The sequence below is a fragment of the Lygodium microphyllum genome, chromosome 8, assembly GCF_053477565.2.
Source record: "Lygodium microphyllum isolate KBCC chromosome 8, Lygodium_microphyllum_v1.1.10, whole genome shotgun sequence".
Lineage (NCBI taxonomy): Eukaryota > Viridiplantae > Streptophyta > Polypodiopsida > Schizaeales > Lygodiaceae > Lygodium > Lygodium microphyllum.
In genome coordinates this window covers 83,487,982-83,514,004 of record NC_141142.1, presented here as the reverse complement: position 1 = coordinate 83,514,004, position 26,023 = coordinate 83,487,982, and the positions used below count along the sequence as shown (strand labels likewise).

At 40.8% G+C, this 26,023-nt stretch overlaps 1 protein-coding gene across 1 annotated transcript in view; it reads right to left on the bottom strand.

Moving 5' to 3' along the window:
* LOC148032514 (methyl jasmonate esterase 1-like) overlaps positions 1-26,023 on the bottom strand; it is a 177,259-nt gene that overhangs the window by 23,634 nt on the left and 127,602 nt on the right. The gene's annotated exons all lie outside the window — the stretch shown is intronic.

Below are 26,023 nucleotides of genomic sequence, written 5' to 3'. Positions count from 1 at the left end.
CAACTAGTTTCACCTTTTGTCAATATCTTATACTTTGTCTCCAAAACTAATTTAACACATGGTAATCCTTCTTGCTAAGCAAACAATGCTATAGCATCATACATGTCCAAAGAACATGGTGACAACACTCTATTTTTAGCATCATTTTCTGCATGTATAGTTGTTGAAATTTTAGCCATAGTGTGAATAATATTCAGTCCAAAAAAGAGGCCTAAAATGTCTTCATTTTTCAGCTAACAACCCCAATGCTCTTAGTTCCTTAGTAGCCTGCTTCATAGATAGGCGTTCAACCTTGCACATACCTTCCATATGCTTAAACCAACATGAATTTTTTAATGCATGAGAATAACCAATAGTAAATACATGCTTCATTCTATCAAGAGGTGAGTACATTCTTTGAGTAGCACTATTATAGCCACATATGACAGCAGTGCTCAATGAGAATCCAGATCCTTGAATTAGCTTGCATTTGGAGGTAAAGGAGACTCTAGAAGCGTATCTCGACTCCTAGGATGATTAACAAAAATGGTAAGAAATGGGACTAATTTTCTCCCATCCTTGCTTCTAACTCTTGCATAAGAAAATCCATCATCAAGTACTTTTGTTTCCATACGTACTCCTATAATATAGGGCTATCCCAAAATCATTGCATATCAGGAACTGCCTTGTGCAAAGAAGTGTTGCTCTTATTATACATCACCAATCGTCACTTTTACATTAGGACATGTAGCGTAGAGCTCCCCCAAAGAATTATTTGTAGTCCTCATATGCCAACCATGATCAGTGTCCATAGATCATGCACCATTCTCATACAATCCACTCTTAATGACATTAATCTCAAACCCATGCAAAGCAACACAAGGAGTTTCACGCTCCCCTATTTTCACTACCATTTTAGTTGTAGACCTTGCCTAGTGATTTATTGTGTAATGACTCCGAGGAATAACTCCTATAGTCTCTTCCCCATATTGTTGCATTTTCCTTTTTCCACCTTGCATATTGCTACAAGATAATGCATTTTTAGCTACTTTCTTCTCTTTTCCACATATTGTCTGCTAATTGGCACCATCTTGCATAGATAAACTAGTACTTACATCATGCTCATATTCAGTTCGATTTTCCAAAAAAACGGTTTCCTCTTTAACGTGTAGTAATGCACTAGTGGTATCACTAAGAAGCATACGCTTCCTCTTAATTATGTCAATGAATTTGTCATGAAATTTCCGCTTGGCAATGCCAAGCACCTCTCCATAGGCTTAAACCAAAATGAACTATTTAATCCATGAGAATAACCAATAGTAAATACATGTTTCCTTCCATCAAGAGGTGAGAACATTCTTTAAATAGCAGTACTATAGCCATGTATGACAACAGTGCTCAATGAGAATCCGAGTCTTTGAATTCGCTTGCATTTGGAGGTAAAGGAGACTTGCAAAGTGTATCCCGATTCCTAGGATGATTAACACAAATGGTAAGACATTGGACTAGTTTTCTACCATCCTTGCTTCTAACTCTTGCATAAGCACAACCATCATCAAGTACTTTTGTTTCCATACGTACTCCTCTAATATAGGGCTATCCCAAAATCATTGCATATGCGGAACGATCTTGCACAAAGAAGTGTTACTCTTCTTATACATTAGAAATCATCACTTTTACATTAGGACATGTAGCATAGAGCCCCCCCAAATAATTATTTGTAGTCCTCATGTGCCAACCATGATCAATGTCCATAGATCATGCACCATTCTCATACAATCCACGCTCACTGACATTAATCTCAGACTCGTGGTGGTCAACCAAAGAAACACAAGGAGTTTCATGCTCCCCTATTTTCACTACTACTTTCATTGATAGACCTTGCCTAGTGATTTATTGTGTAATGACTTTGAGGAACAAATCCTAGAGTCTCTTTCCCATATTGTTGCATCTGCCTTACTCCACCTTGCATATTGTTATAAGATAATGCATTTTCAGCTACTTTCTTTACTTTTCCACATGTTGTTTGCTAATTAGCACCATCCTACATAGATAAACCAATACTTATATCATGCTCATATTCAGCTCGATTTCCCATAAAAACCAATTTCCTCTTTAACTTCTAGCAATGCACTAGTGGTATCACCAAGAAACAAACGCTTCCTCTTAATTATGTCAATAATTTTGCCATGAGATTTTCACTTGGCATTGCCAAGCACCTCTCCATAGGCTTAAACCAACATGAACTATTTAATCCATGAGAATAACCAATAGTAAATACATGCTTCATTCCATCAAGAGGTGAGCACAATCTTTAAATAGCACTCCTATAGCCACGTATGACAACAGTGCTTAATGAGAATCCGAGTCTTTGAATTCGCTTGCATTTGGAGGTAAAGGAGACTCTCATTCCTAGGATGATTAATACAAATGGTAAGAAATTGGACTGATTTTCTCCCATCCTTGCTTCTAACTCTTGCATAAGCAGAACCATCATCAAGTACTTTTATTTCCATACGTACTCCTCTAATATAGGGCTATCCCAAAATCATTACATATGAGGAACAATCTTGCACAAAGAAGTATTACTCTTCTTACACATCACCAATCATCACTTTTACATTAGGACATGTCGCATAGAGCTCCCCCAAAGAATTATTTGTAGTCCTCATATGCCAACCATGATCAATGTCCATAGATCATGCACCATTCTCATACAATCCATGCTTAATGACATTAATCTCAAACTCATGGTGGTCAACCAAAGTAACACAAGGAGTTTCATGCTCCCCTATTTTCACTATTGTTTTCACTGATAGACCTTGCCTAGTGATTTATTGTGTAATAACTTTGAGGATCAAATCCTGGAGTCTCTTTCCCATATTGTCGCATCTGCCTTACTCCGCCCTGCATATTGCTACAAGATAATGCATTTTTAGCTACTTTCTTCTCTTTTTCACATGCTCACCACTAATTAGCACCATCCTACATAGATAAACCAGTACTTACATCATGCTCATATTCAGCTCGATTGCCCAAAAAACATGTTTTCTCTTTAACTTGTAGCAATGCACTAGTAGTATCACCAAGAAACTGATGCTTCCACTTAATTATGTCAATGATTTTGTCATGAAAATCCCGCTTGGCAATGCCAAGCACCTCTCCCAAGGAGAATTCCACCCGATTATTCAAAATCCGTTCTTCAGAACCTTCTTAAGATCTATGGCTATCTCAATATTAGACTGCAACTTATATCCCAACAGCTTGCCTTTCTTTTTGTCCTCTTATCTACTATCATGTTTTTGCTCATGTGCAATCTCTTTCATTACATACTTAGGAGGTGGTTGATTTGTAGCTTTAGGGTAATCCACACTTTTTCTTGTCACTCTCTTAGATGTCCTTGCATTATTTTCATCTCTCTTTTATTTCTCTTCAATAAGTACATCCGTGTTTTGCACCTTTGCTAAATATGCATACACTGAATATGCATCTACAGATGATTCCTAGCCAATTATGTCATGAATGCGTTGCCCTACATGAGACTTTTACTATCAATAACTTTTCTCTTTTCAACTACATGCAAAGCATGTGTCCATATTGTATCCTTTGGACCAGTCATCACTTGGCCGTGCATTCTATCCAACTATAGATCAAAAGTAGAAGCATGTACAACTGCATAAGCATTTCGAATAACCAAGTCTTTTAATAACTTTTGCATACCTCTCTTTCGAAAATGCAAAGAAAGAGGAAATCTAGTTTCTTGTGCATGGATCTTGCCATCTTTCCAAAAGATAAGCTCTCGTGGCCAAGGACTCCCGATAAGCAACACAATCCTTCCTTTCATGCTACAAACTATCACAATAAATCATTAGACAAGGTCTACCATTGAAACCAACTTTCAAATTATCTTAATAAATTTGTAGCCACAAGACCTTTATTGGGTTTTAGAACCCACTCCTCAAAAGTCTTGCAGGTAATCAAACTAGTGTCTTCAATGTAAAATTCTTCCATGTGTGTCATCTTGAAAGCTATCTAGTTAGCATCCTACATGTACAATTCAATAACTCGTGCTTTCAATCCATAAATAGTGATTCGTACAAAATACTGGCTCCATGCAAGTTGAGCCACCCCAAAGAACTCCATCTTTTAAGCATAGGTATGAAAATATGTAGATATATTCTTGCCATTAAATAACTTCATCTCACACTACTGCTTGCAGAGCACTCATCACAAAAAAATTTATTTGAGCAAAAGCATGCATCACCTATTGTTGTATTTGTACCTGCATAAGCATTATCATATTTTGCACTACTTGTTGTAAAATATCATTAGAAATCGTGCTTGAAGATTCTCCCATCCTATCTTTCCTTTTGATAATCTTTCACATCAAGTTCACCAATGTTGGAGGGGTTTTAGTCGAAAGGTCATATCCACCAAAGATTAGAGAGAGAAGGAAGTAGATAATATGAGATAGAAGAGAAGAAAAAAAAATAGATAAGAGGTACACAAGATAAAGATGAATATCAATGAATCAAAGCACTATGTATTGATAGAACCTAAGAAGATTAAAGAAATCCTTGTCTGAGACTACTCAAAAGTAATCTCCAAGCATTAGATCTCCTAGAGCTCCCTACTAGAGCAAAGACACGCACCAAAAAATAGCTTCTTCTCTACTACTTAAATAGCAAATCTATTGGTACTGTTGGCTCTGAAAGGGGGGTAAAACCCTACAATACCTACTCAAAATTCTCCCAGATCACTCCTTCGTCTTCTCCTTGTTCTAGGAGTGTTGTTTGATGCCTATAAAAACTGTGATCTCCCAAAACTCATTAAAAAGCCACTTTATTTTTTCATGTCACTCTATTCTAGAAGTTTTCTACACCTTTTTAGGATATTTATAAGAAATAATATCCAAAATATTAAAAGTAGGTTAAACTTGTCCAAAAATCCTGTATTTTGTAACTAACCATACTATGGAGACTAAGACTAGTGACTAAGATGACATTCACTCTCTGGATTCATAAGAAAGCTAGATGATGATGCACTCCTAGTTTTTTCATACTGTGTCCACATAGTGACACAACAACGAAGAGTAGCTAGTTGGCATTAGGTGGCTTTGAAAGGTAAAGTACAAGGCTTTTGGAAGCTTAAAAAAGTAAAAATCTAGACAAGTTGCATAGGTATTTTCATAGGTTGAAGGATTTGATTTTCAAGAGTCAATTGTTGCAATTGCTAGAATGACTACTATTCACACAAAACTTGTAGTGTCCACTCATAAGAAGTGGTCAATTTATGAAATGGATATTAAATTTGAGTTCTTGAATGATTACTTCAAGAGGGTGTGTGTGTGACTCAACTACTAAGGTTTGAGCTCCCCCATGTTGAGAACAAAGTTTTTAAGCTAAAGAAGCCATTGAATGGGTTGAAATAAGCCCCTAGAGCATGGCATCAATGGACATATATATTGTTTTTAGATTTGAATTTCAAAAGATATGCCTGAATTGCTACCTTATATGTTTACATAGATGGTGAAAAGTCTATATTGATTGTCCTATATATAGATGGCCTTCTTATTATATGTGACTATGAAGATATGATCCATTAGACTTCAAAGACTTTGAGCTCTGAGTTTGAAATAACAGACTTGGGCTGGTTGCACTATTGTTTAGAGATTGAAGTCTTCCAAGAGCCTAATAAAATCTTCATCTCTCAAAATAAGTATACATGGGAGATCTTGAAAGCATTTTGCATGACTGAGTGTAAGGAGATAGCTTCCCTTCGAACAAAAACATTTACTTATTCTTCTATTCATTGACAAATGTATATAGAGTAACAAAATAATTGACATGTGAAGGATACAACAAAAGAAATCATATTGAATAAGCTTTAGATGCATTAGAGAAATATGAAGACAAGGAATGTGGTGGGAAAAATGTATTTCAAGACTTGATGAAGTAGGATGGGAGCATGGGGATGAAAAGGCACTCAATTTGGAAAAAAAGTGTGGCCCGAGTATGGAACAAAAAAGCATGATGATAATTATTCCCTTCTCTAACATCGAGAGATAGGAGGATATGGAGATGTAAGTGCATCAACTATGCAACATGAGCTAGAGTTTACCATCATCCTCAATTAGTAACAATATGCATTATCATGTCTTTAAGAATATATATCTTGAGTCAGTTCCTTTGGCCTATGCTTCAAATGATTTCTTGTCCTATTCATAAGTTATGTGTGCTATTGGGTATTAATGAGCAACCTTAAGGGCTCAACTATTGGGCCACTTTGATCTCTTTATCTCTAACTTTAGCTTTGCATTTTTCACTTCTCTTAGTTGCCCAATGAATATAGGACATTGCTAACACCTCTTTGTCTAGGGGTAAAACTTCTAACTACCATATCCTATCCTAAAGCATTTGACCTTGGACTTGTTATAATTATCTCTATCCTTTAAAGCTTCTCTTTTATTTTCCTTCACATTGTGTTTCATCTTTTCTCTCGATTAAAATATTAAAAAATAAATTAATTAATCAAATATAATATCTAATACAAATTATAGAGAAAAAAGAAAGAGAAATAACTTATCACATTTGGGGTTCTTTTTCCTTTTCCATTTAGAACTATAATTTTATCTGCCACCATAGTGTTCTCCTCAATCTATAATGAAGAATAAGTATTATTAACATTTGTGATATGTGATAATAATTGATTTTCAGAAAGCATTGAAAGATCACTAACCTATGTAGCATTTTCAAGAAGATCCATAAATGACTTATACTTATTGAACATGTCATCCCTAAAAGAAAATAAAATGTATTAGTAAAATGATCCAAAAAATTTTATTGAACATGACTACAGATATCATACTCATCGTATCAAAAATCTCATCAATTTCAACATGATTTGCATCATGTTGTGCATGTGAAGGTAATTCTAGACAATAAAAATCCTCAATCTCCATCTTGGTTAAAAGAAAATTTAATAATGAAATAAAATACGTAAATATTTAAAAAAATAATGATCAGTGATGAGCAAGTTTTGTTGACAAATTTCTAATGTTTTACATATATTAAGATTCAAATAATCATTTTCTTAATTGATAGAAACTCACAATTTCTACAATGTAAAAATATTTTAAAAAACATAAATATAATATGTATTAACACAATTATATCATCAAAATCATAATTTAAGACAACATCACTCCAAAAAGGTGATAAAAGTTTTAAAATAAATGTGTCGAACTCCTTCTTGATCATCTTTACTATTTTCTCCAATCATAGAATTACTTGATTTATAGAAGAAAATTATTTTATTAGTAAGACAAAAACTAAATTAAGTTGTAGTATATGTAAAAGAGCGTAGCATAGAGGAGCTCTCCATCAAGCACTTCATCTTTTGTTTCTTGGACTTTCTATTTGTTTGCATATTTTTAAAAAAAAACATAGATATCTTCCTTTTTCCAAATATAACTTGGCCCTAGAAGTTCACGTGGCCTAATCCCATGATGCTTTGATAAAATGTGATCCTTTATTTCTTGTTGTAGATCACGCTTGTGTCACACATCTTCATACTTTCCTCTACTTCTTTCATCCGCTAGCTATCTTACAGTAGCTTGATTTGCACAATAAATTTGATTTTGTGTACTACAATAATATGTAATCAAATATTTTCTCCCGTACTTTTGATTTGGATCATGACTATTTGATGATGGAGATACAAAGATTTTCTCATAAGCAGGTGTATCTACACCTCTGACTTCATTGGAGACCATCTCAAAATAAATTTGAAAAGAGAAAAATATAAGCATAGGTAAAATAACAATAAGATACAATATCCAAGATTGTAATCCTTTACGAAATGGTAAATACCACTTTTGAAGGTATACAAAACTTGGATTTATTCTTTGTAACAAACATTATTGAAATGAAGTCTTACACATAGAAATGTTGATGACATCGAAAGAAGCATAAAAACAAGGCACAAAAGAATCCAAGCATGTATCATATTTTTATTTTTTGTCAAGAGAATAATACTACATTGTTTCAAAATCACTAAAGAAACACTTACATGAGAGGGCCACATCCACATCCACATATGTTGAGAGTAGAAAAAGACTGAATTTTTGACTGAATTTTGTTGTTTTTGAGGTCTGAATTATTGATTTTTGATGGGTTTAGAGTGATGTATGGTTGTTAATGGAGTGTTTGAGAGTTTTTTGGATGATATTGATTATGTTTTGGAAGCTCATGATTATTTTTAGTGGAGATATGAAGCTCTGTGATGTTCTGATAGGTTCTCTTAAAGTTTTGATTGGTTCTGATACCCTCTGTATAGCTTCTGTTTTGTTCTGATTTCCTTTTGTATGAAGCATGGATTGATGATTGATGAAGGTTGAAATCTTTTGAAAGCTTATTGAATAGTTTTTGATAGTTTGGAATGGTTTAAGTATGAATTATGAGGATCTACGGTTCTCTGATGACCTTCTGTAACCCTTTGTAAACCTTCTGTGGAGCCTCTGGTATATGCTCTGTCTTTGCTCTGTATCTGCTCTGTTCCTATTCTGTACTGTTCTGTAGATCTATTGTAAGTGTTCTTTAGAATGTATGTGTGACTTTGGGAAAGTTTTCTAACTTTTGGAAAGGATGAATCTAAGTTCAAAAGAGCTAAAACAAGTGAAAGAAGCAGTTGCTGAAGACTGAAGAGAAGACTGGAGTGACAGTGACAGTAGTGAGCTATGAAGAGACATTGTAGTGGCTCTGGTGCCTCTTCCCATCTGACATACCTCTTGAGAGGTGTATCCACGACCTAAGAAGAATTATTGAGAGTCATTATGAGAGTATTGTAGTGAGGAGATGATGTATTATTAACACACACACAGAGAGAGAGAGAGAGAGAGAGAGAGAGAGAGAGAGAGAGAGAGCAAGAGATAGTCAATTCTATCAAAACAGTGTATCTGTATATGAGAGATTGAGAGAGAGAACTATGAAGACATTGAAGATGAATAATATGTGATTGATTTCCATTCAAAGATGGTGTATTCCTTTATGTTCCTTGTTCTATTGAAGGATTTTATGAAGATGTTGAAGATTATGGTTGATTCTATCAAATCCGTGGGAGATATCTACTATGATGTTGCATGAAGAATTGTTATTTTTTTTGTTTTGGTCATCATCAAAAGAATGAAACAAAAGCTTGTTGATGCTACAAGATAGATTTTCTTGCAGTAGAATCCCCTTTTCCTTGGTGTTCCTCTTGGGGCTCCATGTTTTTGGTATGCAGCCAGGGAAACTTGCCATCAATAAGCATCAAAAGAGGTTGAAAATGAAGGAAATAGCATTGCCAAGAAGAGGAGAATTCAATGGATGTTTGCAAAGCTCCTTCTTCCACTGAAGAGTTGGAGATTCTCATTATCAAAGCCACTTTCCACAAGAAGTTCATCCCACAATGGCGGAAACATATAACCATCATGATGCATGCTCTATGTGGTGGACTTGCATCTTGGTGGAAAATTGTTTGGAAACAAACTGAAGAGCAGAAACAAAGAGAATGACTATCCATGGAAGATTTGGTATTCATTGAGAAGTTTCCAGAAATCATCAAGTGGGAGATTGTGAAAAAGCTTCAAGAGTCGTGGTCTGTGGATGTTCACGAAAACAAGAAGGAAAAGAGTTGGAATTTGTTCGTGGATGCTTAATAGCAAGATACGTGGGATGCTTGGTGCACTTAGAATCTTCTGTTTGTCCAATTAGCAACCCACTGGAAGTTGGTAGACAGAGTGTTTTTCACAACATACACTATTGAAACCCTGAGAAGCTGGCATTATTATAATGGTACAACAACAATCCTAAGAAGAATGAGTTTTGATACTTTCAGAATGGAATATCTCCCCCTCTGTAGTGGTTTGAAAGCCGAATTCAGAGATGTTGAAAAGAAGGAAGTAGAGGAGATGTTGGCCAGAGAATCCCCCAGAGACTGAAGCCCTCTCTAATACTATCCTATTAAGTACATACCAACTAGTTGGAGCCAACCCTCTGATGAATGATGTAATCAAGAGGCAATCATTAGAATGAGTCCAGAGGTACGTGAGAAGAGAGAAGGTAAAAATCAAAGCTGAGAACGAGCTCGTAATAGAAGCCTCCTTTGATGCACTAAAAGCACTCTTTATAGAAGTCCCCATGGCAAATCAAGGTCCCCTTCCTAGTCAGATTCATCTTGGAAATATTGATGATAGGCCAACAAACATAGTCCCATTGCCAGTTTTTAAGGGAGAGTACAATGAAGACCCTGATCTTCATGTAGTAGAATTTATGGTAGCATGTGTGGCTAACAATGCCAGAACTCCTGAGCATTGGTTAGCAATATTCCCCGCCACTTTCAAGGGTGTGGCGTTTCAGTGGTATGAGAGACAAGAAGTAGGAACTTTTGGCACATGGGACGACCTGAAGTTGGCCTTCCTCACTGAATTCAGGCATGAAGGTTTTGAAGAGCGAATGCAAGAGGAGTTCATGAACCTAAGTCAGTCCTCTAGAGAAAGAGTAGAAGCTTATGCCTCGTGAATGGAATCCATCCTGAAGAGATGGACTAACCATTTTGGATGAAGGCATTCAGAAAGGAGTGTTTCTTAGAGGCCTACAACCAGAAGTTTGCAAGTTTGTGGAATTGAGAAGACCAGTCAATCTGCAAGCTGCAGTGAAAGATGCAAGATTGTATGATGAAGTTGAAGCAAGGTTGTCAATGACTCCAGGAAGAGGAGTCTTACCTTCTCCCATGCCAAGAATGGTATACCCACCAAATGCAGTCCCAGGGATAGTTTCCTACCCCTATCCCCAGATGCAAACAATGTCGCAGTATAATGCACCTAATCCACTATGGTCACCATAGATGACAGTGGCTCAATGATGGTTTAACCACAACAAGAATGGCCTCAACTAGTTCCTCCAATGGCGACTCAACAACATTGGAACCCTACCAACTGAAATCAACAATCCCAAGTATCAGCAGGAGCTCTGAATCAGAACCAAAACACAGGACCCTTTGGATCAACCCAACCAGTGTATGCAGTAATTATGGAAGCTTCCCAAAACCCTACTACAAGCACTTCAGGAGGTCAAAATTTGAAGGACTACTTATCCAACTCAATTGCAAGTATCAAGAAAGAGCTTATGGATGTGATTACAAAGCATCTACAGATGTTGAAGGTGAATACCGCCAATATATCTACCCTTACGGGAGCTGGAAGAGATGTGATGCACTCTAATACATGGTGCGGAAAGTGTCATCAAGCATGATATTTAGTCACTGAATGTACCCAAAAACCAACCATTCTTGGAGCCTTCTGTTCATACTATTTGAGGAAGAACTGTACAGAGGATATTTCCTCTTTGAAAGAGATGCATGAACGAAGACAGAAGGATGAAAATGCAAGATTGAACTTGCTAGAGTCCAAAATGACAACACAAGATATTGGACCAAAGCCTAGGGAATTTGGTCCTAATTTTGGTCCAAGGAGGTTTCCCTCTTAAGATTACAGGACGACAGTCTGGTGGTGGTGAGAGATCAAAGGTGGAATGTTACAGGTGTGGAGAAAAGGGTCATATCTCCCTGAATTATCCAAAACCTAGATGATCTGTGGATTACAAGCCCTTATGCAGTCGATGCAAAGGAGAAGGCTACACTGCAAAGGACTGTCCAAGTCTAGCCCCTGTAAAGGCCAATGGCACTAATAGCCAACAGAAGGTACAAGAGCCTGCCTCAAATTTGGTAGAGTTGGAAGTTGTCGCTGTCACGTGCACCAAGAAGAAGGAACTAGTTGTTCAAAATGAAACTAATTCTCCTGCCAAGACTCTGAAGTTCAACCTGTCAACAGAGGGACAGAGCAGTACAGGAAAAAACAGTGCAATACAGAGTACTGTAGTGTGACAGAGAGTCACAGAGATAGTCCCAGAAACAGGACTAGAGGTCTAGGAGATAGAGATACAAAAGCACATCCAGAAACAGAGGAAGTGCCGATGCTGCAATTATTAGAAGAAAAAGGAAAGATGAAAATAGATGTAGCCCCATTCCCCAGGCTAGAGAAGCCTGTGGATCCTATCAAAGATTATGACTTGGTCAAAGACTTAGACACCTTTAAACCAAACCTAACATTTCGACAGTTACTGATGTTGTCTTCCAGCTGCTGAAAGAAATTCAAAAGTATCTTGACAAGAAGACGTGGACTAAGGATTGTTCCTTCAACAGCGACCAAGACTAATAAGGCCTCGGAGCCTGTAAAGGAAGTAGATGTGGCTAACGCCTTCCTAGATCCTAGAACCCCAGAGATTAGTGTATGGATTGAAGGGTGCTTTATTTTAGATGCATTGATTGATGGAGGCTCATCAGTAAACATAATGACGGATGTGACAATGAAGGACTTAGGGTTGCAAGGAATTCAACCGACACAGTGGCTTATCAGATTGGCAGACCAAAGCAAAATTAAACCATTGGGCATCCTCCCATACGTAAAAACAACCCTTGCAAGAACAGACTATTGACTGACATATCTGGTGGTCAAACCAAATTCTTATGGGACCTCATACCCTCTACTGTTGGGAAGACCTTGGCTTTTTGAAGTAAGAGCCAGGACGAATTGGTTCAAAGGAATCTTAACCCTAGGCAGAGGACCCAACAAAGTGGTGTTAAAGTTGTATGGATCGCAAAAAGGTAATGGATCCATATCCATCAAAGTCATAACTGACTCCTCCAACGAGGTAACAAATGGTACATCAGGAGATGAAGAGGCTGTTAAACAGATCTTTCCCAAGAAAACAGAGGCACAGTCCCTAACAGTGGGCACTGTAAGCCAACTACCAAGGGAAGCAAAGTCCTTGTTTATGGGAGAGTACCTCCTGCTTCAACTAGAATTGACTTCTAAAATCACATCTGACAGTGAAATAGAAGCATGGATGTGTTGTTCTCCTTGTTACATGACAATTGAAGAGACAGAACAGAGATAGAACCAGATACAGAGATAGTCACAGAAGCAGACAGTCACAAATACAGAGACAGAACAGATGCAGAACAGGGATAGAGTAGAAACAGAGACAGAAGAAAAAGCAGAAGCAGATGCAGAGGCAGAAGATCTGTTCTTCTCCTACAGAACCTCTACGGAAGCAGAGACTGAGCCTCTAGAGAAAGAGGATGAAAATGATGAGGATGAAAATGAAGCAGGATATGAAAGTGTAGATAAAGAATTTCCTCTTATAGGGATGATCTTGTTGATGTCCCTACAGAGACCTCAGAGGCCGAAGATCTCGGGGTGTTGGATGGAATGACCATGGTTTGATGGACCTAAAAACGGGCCGGCACTGGCTCATGCACTAGCCGGACCTCGTCACTATGCACAAGACAACCCCTCGGCCTCGCGGCCAGGAGCGTCTATCAAAATCTCTGCCTTCCTAAACATTGCGTTTGTAATACGTTGTAGTCCAACTGATCCTAACCCAATATTGCTCCTCAGAGGGAGTCCCTTTCACATAGCCAAAAGGCTCGAATCACATACACATGGGGTTCCTCCTACGGCTGAATGCCGTCAACCCTCTGCGACTCTCCTACACCTTGGGGATTGGCCCCTCGATGCGTCGCTCCACATTTAGACATTTCGCACAAACGTCGCTCAAGGTACCAAATAAACGTATCCAGGAATGTACCATTGTCCTTACTTGACTTCCCCGTTATGATCCCACGACTAGCCTACAGCATAGGAACCTCACGCTCTCAACGGTGGGTCACAGGCCTACTGAAAACAATTGCTATGCATATCCAGGAGCTAACTCTGATACTTTTAATTTCCTCTAAATGATCATGCAAAGAGGTGGATGCCTAGTGCTCAAACATTTTAAAAACCAGCAGCGTGCAAGTGCAAAACATCTCTTTCATGCTTTTCTTTCTAACCGCTTTGTGCTTCGCTGCAACACCTAGCACCGAAGTGATCTTCGTGCTACTAGGTGTTAATTCTTATCATTATTATTCCGTCCTAGTTGTAATGCATATAAAATCAGCAAATTATTCCTCATGCTCAGCGGCATTTAACCATTTTTTCCACAACTCTACCCTTCCCTGTTGATAGTGCATCATTGCATTCATTTCTTTTAGGGTTTCCTTGTCATTTTATGTGGAGAAAGGAAGGAAACACGCACTAAAACATATAAACAAGGCTGAACTGAAGCATAACTTCATGCCCCAGCCTTGCTATACATCAACAAACATAAATCCTATTTTTCTATATTTTTCGTAGCCCCAAATGTATTTTTTCCCTATTTTTCATGGGTTTTTTATCATTTTCCCGCCATTTTCTTCATTTTCTTGTATTTTTTAAATGGCTGAAAATGAAAACCACTTTGTGGGCTGTGGCCCTTAGTTCATTTGCAACAAAATTGAAAGATTAGTTGATGTGTATCGACGGTCTTCCCCATTTATATGCCCAAAACCCTTGTTTTTTTCCCATTTTTCATGCGTTTTCGGGTTTCTTGACATTATTTCGAGCCATGAAATGCATGTTTTTCATAATTTCTGGTTATAAACAGTAAGAACTCAGAAGAATCAGCAGCATAATCAAATCTTAGTCCATATGAACGGCATTCCATCAATCAAAAGCATAAAACACTAGATTTTCTTTGTAATTTTTTAGTTTACCGCTTAAACGCGTGTTTCGGGTTTCTTTTCCATGGCTGTAGATTTGGAAAACAGCAACACTTCATGTCCAGCAACATCACAAATCACCATTCTCAGTCCGTGTAGCAATCCGGTCCACGCCGGACAAGCCTCCATCATTCTTTCTTCATTGCTCCTTCCCACACATGAACTGCCTCTTAGAAGAGAGAGAGGGAGGAGAGAGAAAGACTAGAATCAGAAATTTCAAACCAGGCCATCATTCGACGGGCGAAGGGCGGCGATATGATCAGCATACGGAGTGTAGGCAAGGGCCAATGTCAAACAGGAGGGTTGTGTGCAGGCTGGGAGAAGCACCACCATCATCCAAGCGCATTTTTCGGCGCCATCTCTGATCACGCCCTCCTCACGATTTCTTGCATCTCTCCTCCCCAAAGTTTCATGTGACATTTAAATTTTTTGGGCTCCCAAGGGTCATGCCCACTTTGGCAAAAAATAAGTCCACCTTTTCAAATCTTGACCGGTTTGTGGCCATTCCCCCATCTGGACTCGGAATCGAGCTCTGAAAAATCCTGGGCGTCCGGCTTAGCATCCCGCATTGGCTAGTAGCTTGTGTCAACCCGCACGACTGTCTGAAAAATTATGAAAAATCAACAAGTGTCGCTCGGGCGCCTTTAAAGCACTTTGGCGCTTAAAATCGTCCTAGATCGAGCCGCCGCCTTTGACGGTGAATATTTTTCCCTTGATCTTCATAATTTTTAGCTATTTTTAAGCACTTCCCGTCACCTAAATTCCGCTCTCATTGGCGACCACGGGATAGGGCGACTCAGCCCGTCGAATCCACGAACATATCTGCACATAAACAACCAAAGAAGCATCAAACTGATACAAAACAATTATCATCATAAAACTCAGCACAATGCTCCCCCTACCCCTGGCAGAACCAAGGCATAACATCCACAAGGAGTAGGCCTAGCATCATTTAATAGAAGATCCGAAGCGAATCACTTAACCAGTTGCGCCAACACAGCCAAACTAAAAAGAAATGTCAAAGAGGTTGCCCTAAGTAGTAGTCTGAACTACTGACCAACTAAAGACAACACCACTAGGAGCTCCTACAAGGCGAGGACTCCTATAGCCTGATCAAGGAATATTTTCATTCAGTACATGTCTTGTTTTAGGATTTTTATTGGATGAACATACTTGGGCATGTAAAAAGGAGGGAGCTGAGCGTAGTGACCCAAGGAGAACAGGGCATCGGTCTCAGGACCTGTCTCGGCACCCAAGAACCTACCAAGCCCTCGCAAGGCGACACTTAATCCTTTTCTATCGCTCACTTTTATTTTCGCTCCAACCTTCCTGGTTGTGATATTATTTTTCCAGCAAGAAGCCACCCCTAGGAAGACAAGGTATCGGCCCCGGGTCTGACTCGTCCCTAGGAACCTACCAGGCCTTCGCAAGGCGACGAGCAACTGCTTATATATTTTCATTTCTTTTCTTTTCATTGATAGGGGTTAGAACCCCTTTTTACACACCTTCGTATTGATATTCATCTTTTAGGATATTCAAGATTTCTTGGCATCATTATTATGATCTTCTAGCAGGCTTCTCTAACTGCCTCACTACTAGCAGAAACTCCTAGAACGGCTGCCTAGCAGGTTAGCAGAACAGAGCCACTAGGACTTCCTTCTAAAACAGGTCTTTCAATGCCTAACAATGTCTTTACAGGAGGCAATGACTACTCCGACCTCCCTCAAACATACTTAGCCTAAACCTGGGACTTCATGCCTTGGTTGCCGGTCCCCAACAAAAATGTGCCCCCTCGACAAGTACAAATACACATATAACAGGAAAGAAAGGTACTCGTAAAGGAAAAATATCACCTGGAGTGGCCACAAGAAGCTTCCATCGCAGCAAAGGCTCCTCCAGGCTCCACAAAATTCCACAACCCGCGAAACCTGTCCAGCACAACACTAAACAAAAACCCAATTAAACGCACCCGCACTAGACAGGGAAATGGCCCTCTTGGCCTAATGAATTCAGACATGACTTTGCTACTAAACTGAATCGGCCCTCTTGGCCTAATGAAATAAAACAATACTATGCACAACATCCTCCTAGAAACAACCATGATAGACATCAAAGCATACTATTCCCAGGGGAACAGGGCTTGTAGCCCTAAACTAGGTGCAGTAGATTATGACCTATCCCTCCTGCGTATATCGCAAGAGGTGTTCGCATCACATGTCGTCGAATCAGTCTATGGGTCCGAGATAATAAAGGTAGATGAGTCTCGATTACCCTCTGCATCACCCAAATCAACCATCGTCTGCCAAAGAGGGCATGTTCAGAAAGCATACCCCACAAACGACCAGGTCCTGTCTCACCATCAATAGATATATCGGGACAAGGGCCACAATTAAAGAAGAGGTCCTCTTCATATGCAAGATTAGCCAATGAATCGGCAAACTGATTCCAATTCCGTGGAATCAGCTGAAAAGATACTCTATCGAATTCGTCTAGTAGGGCTATGGCAGTGTGATGGTACATACAAAGGATCGGGTTCCGCACCATGTACGTCCCATTGAGTTGATTTAAAACCAACTGAGAGTCCCCTTTCACCAACAACTGGCGGATACCACCCTTTTTTGCAATATTCAAACCCATGATCAGGGCTTTGTATTCGGCCATATTATTGGTAAAATTCGCCCCGAGATAAGCAGCTAACTTCATGACAATGCGTCGTCGGGGGTCTCGGATGACAACTCCTACACTTCCTTTTTTGCATGGACCCCTGGACGCCCCATCAAAGTACAAGGTATACGTCCATAAAGGGTTTACATATCCTGCCATCCTGAACTCTACTCGTAATTATGGTAATCGAAATTCAGCATATTCAACGGGTGGACTGTAGGCTCCATCCCTCCATCATCATTGAATTCGACAGGGATGCTCGTCAAAATTTGTAGGCAGTGATGGCAGAAGACCTTGATTTCCCATATGAATATCCCGCCTTCTTGCTCAATCACCTTGTATCCTTTGCTCCACCAAATGAGCTTTCCCTGATGATACCTCTGTTCCAAATATGGGTGTTCTAAATAAGGGATCAGACGACCCATCAACCTCTATCACGATTTCCTTGCAGATGTTTGATCGATCTTGCCTAGACCTGCAAGGCAGTCATAGCATTAGTGCAATCAGAAGTAATAAGGTTTAATCTTATTAAGATTAACCTTATTTTTAAATTCTATCCCCTCAAGGTCAGCTAACAACACTGTAGATTTATTCTTTCCTATCCTAACGATCTTATAGGGCCCATCCCATTTGGGTTCTAGCTTGCCTGGGAATAATTCACGCCGTGCGTCATAATACAGAACAAGCTGTCCTTTCTTGAAGGTGTATTTCTTGGCTTTGAGGTCGTGTAGCTTCTTCATTCGGCGCTTCGCCACTTCTTGGTGCAATAAGCTCTGCAACTTAAGCTCATCTAAATGTGCCAGTGTCGTCAAGCGCTCAAAAAGAGCGTCTTCATCGCTCAAAGAATGATTGATGGCAAACCGAATAGTCGGCAGCTCAATTTCTAAAGGCAAGACACACTCCTCCCCATATACGAACTTGAACGGGGTATGGCCAGTGGCTCGTTTGAAAGTCGTATTATAGGCCCACACTGCCACGTATAACTTTTTATCCCAATCCCGTTTCTTTTCCGACACAGTTTTGGACAGGATGCCCACAAGCTGCTTGTTGGTACTTTCAACCTGACCATTGGCTTGCGGATTATATGGGGTTGTCTTGTTATGCTTGATGTTCCACAACTTTGTCAAACCTTTGATCACCTTATTCAGGAAATGGGTTCCGCGGTTCGACACTAATTCTTTCGGCGGACCAAACCGGCATATTATCTGCTCTAAAAGGAAACTAGCAGTTTCTTTAGCATCATCTTTCCTTGTTGCACGTGCTTCTGACCACTTTGTGAAGTAGTCAGTTGCTACAATGATGTACCGCTTTTGCGTAGTCGATGACGGAGTAATAGGACCCACAAAGTCTATTCCCCACTTCTCAAATGGAAGTATCGCCATAATAGGGGTGAGTGGTCGTTTCCTATTCTCTCGACTATCATGTCGTTGGCAAATATCGCATCGCTTAACATACGCAAACGCATCCTGGAAGATGGCAGGCCACCAATAACCTGCTCTTAAAGCCTTTTGTGCTGTAAGCCGTCCAACAAAATGACCACCGCAAGCAGAATCATGGCACTCTTCCAAAATGAATGGCACCTCGTCAGGCATCACACACCGGCGATAGATGTCATCAACCCCTTGCCGATATAATGTACCTGCGATCAAGGCAAACTTTAATGCTTGCTGCTTAATTTTCCTTTTCTCAACCTTAGATAATTCGGATCCCGCCTCTCCTGTTGATAAATAATGCGTTATTGCAGCATACCAGGAGGGAATAGATGCCGTATCTATTTTAAATATCATCTCCATGTCACTACCTTCAGCCACAGATTCTTTCGGCTCCCCAAAGTCCACTAGACATTCCACGATGCCTTGCAACCTTGGTGGCTTACTCTTGATTTCATAATCAAATTCCTGCAAAGTGATCAACCACTTCGCTAAACGATCAGGCGGCTGTAACTTATTCATCAACAGTCGAAGTCCCTCCGCCTTCGTATAAAGCACGACTTTCTCATAGAGAATGTAATGCCTGAACTTCTTGGTCCCAAAGACCATCGCTAGACACAGCTTCTCCATGTAGGTGTAATTGATTTCGGATACCCCCAGCTTCCGACTAGCAAAAGCAATCGGGTGGTACCACTCCTCTTCCCAAAATTGGGCTAAACAGCAGCTGATACTATACATTGTGGCTGCTGAAAATATATAGAACACCTCACCTCTTTTAGGTGCTTTTAAAACGGGCGCTCTTGCTAGCTCTTGTTTCACGTCCTCGAATGCTACCTTGCAAGGATCACCCCACACAAACGAACAGCTAAAGGACAATAAATTTGTAAGTGGCAACGTTCTTTCTGCTAAGGCGTTAATGAATCTACGGTAGTAACCAACCGAAGACAGAAAGCTATGAACCTCTTTCGGAGTGCGTGGTGGACCCATGGCAACTATAACTTTGACCTTCTCGAGGTCTGTCGCAATTCCTACCGAACTGACCACATGGCCCAGCAATAGCCCATAAGGTACTCCAAAAGCACACTTCCGTGGGTTTAGGGCGATGCAAAATTGTCTACAGCGCTCAAAGCATTTTCTCAAAATGATCAACTGCCTTTCTCTCACGGTGGCGGCCCCTAAGTCATCAATAAACACCCTCAACTCTTCAGGGGATATGTCACCGAATGTCTTATCGGCTGTTCGTTGCCACGAACCAGGCGCATTGCATAAACCAAAAGCCATCACGTGGTAAGCAAAAGTGCCAAATACAGTGATAAAAGTTGTTTTCAACTTGTCCTCTTCTGCAATTGCCATTTGGTTGTATCCTGCAAAGCAATCCATAAACGAATATATCTCCCTACCCGCTAATTGATCCAAAATCTGGTCAATAAATGGTAATGGGTAGTAGTCCTTAACTGTCTGCTTATTCAGCTCCCTAAAGTCTACACATAAACGGATCTGATTATTCTTCTTCTTTCTAATCACAACTGGCGAACACCATTCCGTGTGTTGCATAGGAAAAATCAAACCCGCTTTTCGAAGCTTCTGTAACTCTTCAAACAGCCCGTCCCTCAATTCGAAAGGCATACGCCTTACTTTCTGCCGTACAGGACGACTGCCCTCTTTCAACGGGATTGTATGAACAGCAAGACTAGGAGGGATGCCTCTCAACTCATCATAACTCCAGGCAAAAATATCACGAAACTCCTGGATCAAGGCCACATAGTCCTCCCTTTCTGCTGTGCTGAGCATAGAGCCTAATTTGATTGGCCGCGAATCATCAAGCGTACCAAGGTCTAGCTCGATAACATCTGCATCTCTTATACGATCTTGGGCCTCTATCGGCTCGTTCAAAGTGATCTGATAGATGTCCTCCGTGGTGGATCCCTCTTTGGACTCATCACTCGATGATGTCTCACTAGCAGATAAATCTTCTAATGTCTCCAATTCTGTAGAAGATAGAGGAGCTCTCTCACTCTGCGGGGACTCTGGATAAGCATCAACCACCACACGCTGGGCACCTCTGCCGAATATCAATCGACCGGCAGGTATATCCACTTGGCAATCCGCTTGCAAGATCCAAGGTCGTCCAAGTAATACTTGGTAACTTGGCCGCCTTGCAAAACGAATCACCCTAAAGTCCAACATGCATTCTACATTTGCAACAGTGACATGGACCTTAGTAATGCAGCCTTCCGGCTGTCTCAAACTGTCATCTGCCATTCTGAGAATTGTGGAGGTATCTTTCTGGATTGCAAGACCCAACCTTTCCATCAGTTCAGAACTCATAATGTTAACAGATGATCCCATGTCGACAATGGCATAATCTACTAATATCCCATCGACATAGGCTGCAACCCTTGGGCAATGCTTCTCAGCATGCTCGAACCAGTCATCACCAACTCGCGCAATACCCAAAGGTTCTACGATATACCCGGTACGTAGGATCTTTCTAAATTCCTTGCGTACTCCTGGGGAAAGCTTAATAAGCTGCAAAAGGTTCACATCCGGTTTGACTTCGCAAAGAGAGCCTGCCAAATCGAATTCATGATAGTTCGATAGAGCTCGCTTTTCACGCCAAATCATCCGCTCTTTAGGTCGCTGAACTGGCTTTATTGCCTCTTTCTTAACTTTCACCTTCTTCTTTGGGGCTTCCTTATCGGCTTTACTCTCTACGGGCTTCAAAGGTCCCCCTTCTAGGGCAGGATCCAAAACTTGCGTTCCTTTGTCGCCTTGTTTAGGGTTTTCGTCGACAGGCTTATCCATGTCGGCTTCTCTACCCTTTTTACCTCTTGTAAGGACAGCTCGTAGATTAGAGGTTTCAGCATCATTAACGCGTACAGCCTCAATCAAACTAACCCCACTACCACTTGGTAGCTCCTCCACTGTAGTCTTTGGTCGTTGAAGTATTTGTTTAGGCCCATTTTCTGGCTGGGAGTCATTTCCTTGGGCATGATGATTGATAGGCCCTGGTTGCCGACTACCACGCTGGAGAGAACTGATCTTACTCCAGCAAGTAGCTGCTAGATGGCCGGATTTTCCACAAATGTCGCACTTAACATTTGGGCAATTTCTTGGATAGTGCTGCCCGCCACACCATTTGCAACTAAACCTCGACGGTGCACCCTCCTCCGGGTATCTACTTCCTATCAAATTTTGTTGTTTTTTAAGGAAGTTGACATCAACGGCTATTTGCCGATACTGCTCCGTAATCATGTCGGTATAATGCTTCATCATGTCCTTAACCTCGCCAAGAACATTGGAAGAACTCGACTCATAGCCTTGGTCATTACCATGTCGTTCAATCGGCCTAACAATTCGATTAGGCACAGGCTGTTGAGTCACAGGCATGGTATTAGAATTGACCGCCTGGCCTCCACCATTTGGAGCCATTTGACTGCCCGTCGGCATCGACATGCTAGGGGGAGCTGGTAATAAAGGGACATTCTGTATCATGTTCCCTCTCCCATTAGGGTTAGCCATCGCTATCCCTTGGCCACTACTGCCATTGGCTATTGCCATATTATTTCCCAATACTAAACCCATATTCGAATTGCCTCGAGAAGCATAGGCTGCTTGTAGTCGGGATTCCACCTCTTGTGCTCGTGTAATGGCAGTATCTATATCCCCCAAGGGGACACTACTCAACTGCAATTGGATATTAAAGTCCAAACCATGTAGGAAATATTGCAATTGGGCAGCTGCGGGGATAGGGATAGAGGTGTCCAACTTACGGAAGACCTCTTTTATCTTCTTCGCATAAGCACGAATATCCTCGTGTGGATCTTGGCGGGTCACGTTGAGTACACGCAACCAATATTGCCCACCCCTTTCAGGGGCAAACTCCCTTCGAAAAGCTCCATAAAATGCATCAATGTTCAATATGGTTCGGGCTTCTAAACCATGATACCATATAGCGGCTCTTCCTTTGAGAGTCATATTGAAGAACATCATTAAATGTCCTTCCTCTTGAATGCGACAGTTAAACATCAACTTTTGAAACTCCCTAATGTGGAGTTCCGCATCTTCCTCAACTAGCCCATTAAAAATGGGTAGCGGGTAACCTAGAGCCGGCAAATCCGTCGTTCCTGCTGGAATTGCAATAGGCTGCGCCATGACGAGGATTGGATTTGCACTAGGAATAGGGAACGGTGGGGTTACACCTCCCGCAATTGACGTGGACTGACTTATGGCAGGAAGGGGAGCACTAGAGCTTCCACCTTCTCCTAACTTACTACTTGTGGTCCTAAGACCACTAGATCCACTCCCTCGTAAGGGTTCAGCACCGCTACGCTTAGGGGAATATCTCCTAAAAATTTCAGCACGTCGCCTAGCTCTTTCGTCTCTTTCTTGCTTTTGGATTTCTGCTAGACGATGCTTATCACTAGATAACGGATCAAGCTCAGTATCCTCTGGCATAAACTACTAGTTGGTCCTTAAACAACCAGGATTCGAGAACCGCCACTTTTAAGCGGCTCCCGGAAGACGCACCACTGATGGACCTAAAAACGGGCCGGCACTGGCTCATGCACTAGCCGGACCTCGTCACTATGCACAAGACAACCCCTCGGCCTCGCGGCCAGGAGCGTTTATCAAAATCTCTGCCTTCCTAAACATTGCGTTTGTAATACGTTGTAGTCCAACTGATCCTAACCCAATATTGCTCCTCAGAGGGAGTCCCTTTCACATAGCCAAAAGGCTCGAATCACATACACATGGGGTTCCTCCTACGGCTGAATGCCGTCAACCCTCTGCGACTCTCCTACACCTTGGGGATTGGCCCCTCGATGCGTCGCTCCACATTTAGACATTTCGCACAAACGTCGCTCAAGGTACCAAATAAACGTATCCAGGAATGTACCATTGTCCTTACTTGACTTCCCCGTTATGATCCCACGACTAGCCTACAGCATAGGAACCTCACGCTCTCAACGGTGGGTCACAGGCCTACTGAAAACAATTGCTATGCATATCTAGGAGCTAACTCTGATACTTTTAATTTCCTCTAAATGATCATGCAAAGAGGTGGATGCCTAGTGCTCAAACATTTTAAAAACCAGCAGCGTGCAAGTGCAAAACATCTCTTTCATGCTTTTCTTTCTAACCGCTTTGTGCTTCACTGCAACACCTAGCACCGAAGTGATCTTCGTGCTATAGGTGTTAATTCTTATCATTATTATTCCGTCCTAGTTGTAATGCATATAAAATCAGCAAATTATTCCTCATGCTCAGCGGCATTTAACCATTTTTTCCACAACTATACCCTTCCCCGTTGATAGTGCATCATTGCATTCATTTCTTTTAGGGTTTCCTTGTCATTTTATGTGGAGAAAGGAAGGAAACACGCACTAAAACATATAAACAAGGCTGAACTGAAGCATAACTTCATGCCCCAGCCTTGCTATACATCAACAAACATAAATCCTATTTTTCTATATTTTTCATAGCCCCAAATGTATTTTTTCCCTATTTTTCATGGGTTTTTTATCATTTTCCCACCATTTTCTTCATTTTCTTGTATTTTTTAAATTGCTGAAAATGAAAACCACTTTGTGGGCTGTGGCCCTTAGTTCATTTGCAACAAAATTGAAAGATTAGTTGATGTGTATCGACGGTCTTCCCCATTTATATGCCCAAAACCCTTGTTTTTTCCCCATTTTTCATGCGTTTTCGGGTTTCTTGACATTATTTCGAGCCATGAAATGCATGTTTTTCATAATTTCTGGTTATAAACAGTAAGAACTCAGAAGAATCAGCAGCATAATCAAATCTTAGTCCATATGAACGGCATTCCATCAATCAAAAGCATAAAACACTAGATTTTCTTTGTAATTTTTTAGTTTACCGCTTAAACGCGTGTTTCGGGTTTCTTTTCCATGGCTGTAGATTTGGAAAACAGCAACACTTCATGTCCAGCAACATCACAAATCACCATTCTCAGTCCGTGTAGCAATCCGGTCCACGCCGGACAAGCCTCCATCATTCTTTCTTCATTGCTCCTTCCCACACATGAACTGCCTCTTAGAAGAGAGAGAGGGAGGAGAGAGAAAGACTAGAATCAGAAATTTCAAACCAGGCCATCATTCGACGGGCGAAGGGCGGCGATATGATCAGCATACGGAGTGTAGGCAAGGGCCAATGTCAAACAGGAGGGTTGTGTGCAGGCTGGGAGAAGCACCACCATCATCCAAGCGCATTTTTCGGCGCCATCTCTGATCACGCCCTCCTCACGATTTCTTGCATCTCTCCTCCCCAAAGTTTCATGTGACATTTAAATTTTTTGGGCTCCCAAGGGTCATGCCCACTTTGGCAAAAAATAAGTCCACCTTTTCAAATCTTGACCGGTTTGTGGCCTTTCCCCCGTCAAGACTCGGAATCGAGCTCTGAAAAATCCTGGGCGTCCGGCTTAGCATCCCGCATTGGCCAGTAGCTTGTGTCAACCTGCACGACTATCTGAAAAATTATGAAAAATCAACAAGTGTCGCTCGGGCGCCTTTAAAGCACTTTGGCGCTTAAAATCGTCCTAGATCGAGCCGCCGCCTTTGACGGTGAATATTTTTCCCTTGATCTTCATAATTTTTAGCTATTTTTAAGCACTTCCCGTCACCTAAATTCCGCTCTCATGGTTTCATTTGGGTTGGCCAATGGACCACAAAGTATGCAGAATCTATATAAGTAATGGATTAAAGGCATAAAAATTAAGTTCACCAGTAGCTCATGTCGCCCTGACTGTTTAGTCTAGAGAAAAGATGATGATGATGCCTCCTGCCAACAGAAGCCAGAGCCATTAAAGCCTCGGCTTCTAGAAGGTCCATGCTATATGTGTATCCTCTAAAGATAAATCCCTAAGTCCATAAGAAATCACCGCTCACACAGAAGAAAACCAAGCTCTGATACTCTTCTAGCAACCTCAACAGACAAATGAGTCATCTATTCAGAAGGAGGACACTAGGTCTAGTGGAACATCAGACGAGGACACTACTCTCTTGAAAGAGTCAAACCTCTTTCTAGAAGAAATCCATGGGACATTCATCTGCGAAGTGGAAGGTGAAAGGCAAGTAACATTCTTGGATACTAAGCTACTGAAAGTCACCTAAAAGTGGGTCTCAATCTTCCAGAAGAAGAACTAGTGGTCCTGCAAGACTTATTAAAGGAGAACCTAGGCGTGTTTGCTTGGTCATATAAAGATCTAAAGTGGATTGATCCCATAGTATGTCAATATCACATTGACC